Source organism: Coptis chinensis, chromosome 7, assembly GCF_015680905.1.
Source record: "Coptis chinensis isolate HL-2020 chromosome 7, ASM1568090v1, whole genome shotgun sequence".
Lineage (NCBI taxonomy): Eukaryota > Viridiplantae > Streptophyta > Magnoliopsida > Ranunculales > Ranunculaceae > Coptis > Coptis chinensis.
In genome coordinates this window covers 28,431,544-28,436,768 of record NC_141462.1, presented here as the reverse complement: position 1 = coordinate 28,436,768, position 5,225 = coordinate 28,431,544, and positions in this window count along the sequence as shown.

Below are 5,225 nucleotides of genomic sequence, written 5' to 3'. Positions count from 1 at the left end.
GTTGTGTGTGTATTCGTGTATGGTTTTGTTTATGCGCTTTCATGTGAATTCTGGCAAGTGACATACTTAAGTCAGGTTTTATCACAAGGTATGCCTCTTAGTTCTTATGTTGAAATTCAGAACATTGAGTCTACTACATCTCTATGCTGTACGTTATTTTGATCGGTGATGGTTAATAAAAGACCCGTAGAGAACTAGATCACTCTTCTTGGAACATTTTCGAATAGATGAGTTAAGCTGATTAAAAGGCAGCATGTCTTCTTGCATTGAAACCAAATTTGTAGGAGAACGATAGGTACTTCGAAGGACTGTAATTTGCACGTTTAAATTAAGTAATGGAGGAAATTGTGCTTCCATCTTAAACCTCTGGTTTTGGGGCTGACACATACTCAGAACCTTCTTCCTTCTCTTCGTTGCCCAAGTTTGCTTGTGATAGGATCTCTGCAACCAAAAGAAAAGTGTGGAGAACTATGCAATTAACCAATTATCTTTCTATTATAGCAGATGAATTTGTATAGGATGGTTTGGTATTTAGTTTATCCATTGTGATAAAAAACGTTCCCCGACTAAACCCTTCAATTACTGAAGATGTCAAGGCAACAAGAAAAATGATTAGAAAGTTGGAAAGGGATGCTGTAGTTAAGGGAGACGCTAGTTGTACCACGCCCAAACAATACCTTATCGTTTAATGAAAAGTCTAAGGCGGCAGACATGGTATTAAATACTAGAGTATGCCCGTGCCTACGCCCGCGAGACCTTGACGTCACGCCTTCGTCGTAAAGCGTACACGCATTTTAGGCGCAAAATATTCAGCGCAAGACCAGCGAAACAACTCAATTTATAGGCCATCCCAATTACTCATTATCTATAAGTCCAAATCAATTGGAAGCCTAACAGTTTATGGGCTAGCTCAACAATTTATAAGCCCAACCGTAATTGTTGACTTTTGGACAGATCTCATGGTATTGATTACACTTAACAAAATTACACAAATTCTCCAAACACTTGGATCTGCCATATCACAACTTACTAAAAAACAATAACAACCACTGGATGGAGGCCCTACAGGCCCCACACTATTGTTTTTTATCTACCAATCTAATTGGTTATTATCTATAAACTCAATAGCATTAATTGGGTCAGCCCACCATATTAAATTTGGAAGCCCAACAGTTTATAGGCTAGCCCAGTGTTTATAAGCTCAGCCGCAATTATTGACTTTTGAGTGATTTTTAGATAAATCATATGGATACTGATTTGGTTTAACAAAACTACACAAACCCCTAAATCACTTTGATTCGCTGTGTTATATTTTGTGAGTAAAATTTGTAGCCGCCCGATGGGGCCCTTCTACCCCACACCCTTCTGTTTTGTTAGATAGATTGATGTGAATATCCGGATCAGATATAATAGTCTAAGATAAATCAATTACTTCTATGAAGCATCATATGGTGTTAAATATGGAAGAAGTGAGGCATGCTATCTTTCCTGTGTTGTTTTGTGTCTTGGAGTAGTGAAGTATGATTGCATGTATGAACAACAAGATGCTGAAGGACCATATGCAAGACAAACGAGTAAAGCCTGTGGTCCTTTTTCCCCTCTAGCTGACCGGCTCCATTCTTTCTTTTGTAGCATATACTGATATACATGAGAAACAGAAGAATCCTATGGCCATTACTGTAAAGGAGACAGGTCACAGTCCCTCGTCTCCTTTCTCTGCCAATACTTGTTACTGGGACCCTTCTTCTCTGAAAGTTGAATGCAAAAAACAGTAAATTGGTGTTACTTGTAACTTGTAAGTTCACTGTGCAGCCTTGGGGGCCTACCAAGAAAATAGCGTCTCAGTTGCTCACTATATCTTTAAACAAGAAATAATCAGTGGTTGCTAGTTGCTGCCACATCTTTTTCGTACTAAATGCTATGTAATCAAGGTGTCGTATTCGTAGTTCTTTTTTTACTCAACGACTTGGTCTTTTGTTCTTTCTCTTCTATGAATGTTGAATTTTCTTTTCTTCCTTCTTGAGGTAGGTAAGATAAAACCTATACTAATAATCTTCAAGGTTGTGACTTGTGACCCATGGTTTCGTTTTTGGAACAGTCTTTGTGTTGCCTTGGCTTAGTTGTTGAGAATTGAGATGCCTCAGTGTGCCTGTTCTTAAAACATTGTGTAGTGCTAGCACCATGTGAATTAATATTCGATGTTCTTTTGAGTCTTTAGTCAGGGATTCCATCCAACTTACCTTGCCAAACAAGACTGAAAAGAAGAATAAAGGAACATGATGGGTCACCTATACTGGGTTAAATGATATACTTGCCCCTTGCCTTACGGCAAATCTGGACATGAAGCTTTAACAGAGCGATGGATAGAAATGTTAAAGTTTCCAAACCATATATAGTAATAACAATTAGTTGAGTTTAAAATTTTGGCTTATAAACTCATGACCATTAAAATGTATTCGTAATTATTCGACTCTGTAATACATTGTTAGTTTGTATGGTGGCGTGGAGGTGCAAATCCAACTGATTCTTTATTCATTCTGCTGCGTATCTTTCTTTAAATGAGATCAGTGACTTGCAACTCGGATGTTGGCGTGGTTCGAACCCCAGACCTCTAATATAGTTGGCATATGCAAAAGAGGAAATGTGTGAGCAAACTTGTTACCAAAGAAAGCAGTAACTCCATACTTGAGAGTGCAAAATCCCAAATTTAGGCCCAAATACATAAATTGACCAATAATTTCAGTTTTAGGCATGGTTGACCAATAATTACAGGTTTAGGACAAAAGCATCTATAACTAATAATTTCACTATAAGGATATTTTCGGACTGACGTCAGCAAATTATTTTTTATTAATACCAATTATGAGTTTCTTCTCCATCTAGCAAAAAAACTCAAACTAGAAACTTGTAAAATACTTTTGAGATCTAATTGTTTTCATCTTTGGGCTAGTTGATTTGTGTGTTGTGAACTTGTGATTAGTGATTTAAGATATGAGAAAACATTTATCTTCTTCTCCATCTAGCAAAAAAAAAACTCCAATTATAAATTTGTAATTTTTTTTGAGATCTAGTTGTTTCCATATTTGAGTTAGTTGATTTGTGTGTTGTGATTAGTGATTTAAGCTATAAGAAACTAAGGATGTCCATCTTGTCTGAAATCCGCCCAAAACCCGAACAAAATACCTGCACCGAACCCTACTCGAACCTGACAAAATCCGAATCCGAACCGAAATACATAGGGTAGGGTTTGGTCACACTCTCTAAACCCGGACCGACCTGATAATTTAGCCCTAAACCCGTTAAAAGGGCTAAAAAACCCGAAACCGAAATCAAACTCCAAATCCGATTTCAATTGCATACTACTAATCTCATATAAAAGAACGAGTTAGATAAATATTTGGATTATGATCTCATTCATGTTTACAATGATGAGTTATTTAATATATTGGATTATGAAAAATTTATGTCAGGATTTCCAATTTTTTCAATAATTACACGTGATCATGTGTCTATAGTTCATTCCGAGTCCATCTATTTTTAAATCATATCAAATAATTATGTTCGAGTATAGGTGATAATTACTTCCAAGTTCATTAGAAGTTTTATTTTGTTTGAAAGATTGGTGGATAACCGAAAAATGAATAAAATGTAGATATATATTTCAAATAAAGTTTCTTATTGTCTTCTTTCTTCATTTATATTGAGCTTTATCCTATCCGAAATCCGAGCCCGATGGGTATCCGAAATATAGGGTTAGGATAGGGTTTGGTCACACTTCTCAATAAAATACATGACTTCGAACCCGACCCGCTGAAAACTGGTCCGAGTTTGGGTTACCCGATACCCATTCAAAACCCGAAAAGTCGAGTTCGAGCCGGGTCAGATACCCATTTGGACATCCCTATAACAAACCATCTTATTCTCTTATGACAAACACTCTTCTCATTTTTCAATTCTAGATTATTAATATTTGAAAAATAATTGGGCCAATTTCGGCATTGGTTCGAGAAACAATTGAATTTCTTTTTCAAATCCTCGAATATTGTGTTAATCAATTGTGTGATTTATCTCGATTTCAATATTGTTATCGCCGATGATATTTTTAAGTTTGGAGTAGTAGTCTAATGCATATGCAAATACCACTATGCATGTGTATTGTACACATGCAGACATCATTATGCATACGTACAACACACATGCAAACACCACTACGTATGTGCATACCAACATGCACACACCATTATATGCATGTGTATAGCACACATGCAAACATCATTATGAATGTGTATAACACATATGCAAACACTATATATGTGTATACATGTGCATAACAAACATACACCGCAAGTGACTAGCAAAGTCGGTAAAACTTTTGGATGATGATACCAGAGGTCTGGGGGTTGAACCACGTCAGCATCAAAGAGTTACTGATCTCATTTAAAATAGGCTTGTCAATCAAAAAAAAAAATAACAAACATGCAAACACTACTACCACACATGCAAACACCACTATGCATGTGTACAATATGAAATAAATTAAAATTTTCATGTTAGTCCTAACATAAAATGTGAGTGTACTTGAAAAGTCACGTGGGAGTTTTTTCCAATAGCCACAACATTTTAATTTTAATTTAACTGATAAAAACTTAAATAAAGGTAATATCGTCTTTCAGTAGTGGTCAACTAGGTTTGTCCTGGAGTCTTAATTATTTGCGGACCAAACTAAAAGCGAAATTAAAACACAATTTTGTCTTACGAGCCCGTTTTCTGGAGCCCATTTTTGCTGCAATTTTCTTACGCTTAGTTTGCTTCCAGCCAAATGAAAAATTGCCATGTGGATGAGAAAACGGAACCAAGAGTTTTCCTCCGTTTTCCTCGTGATAGTGACTAAATGCCAAATTTTACTTCATCAGTTTTTTGTCAATCGGGCCCACCATAAAACAACTGTTTTGACTTTTGATATAGAAAATTCTTCCGGAAGAAAATGAAATGGTGTGCACCTCTCACGCCCCAAATTCGGCCCAAGTTAGAGCATTTGCGAATTGCCTCCAAATTATGACTAAATATTTTTTCAATCATTTTGTTTTAATAAAAACACAAGTTCACTAATTAAGAGGAATGTGAATAGAAACTTCCAAAACCAAAACGTAGTAATACATTTTTTTTTAAGACCATTGAATTTGGATTTGTATTCTCAACATAAGTTCACTAATTAAAATTTAAAC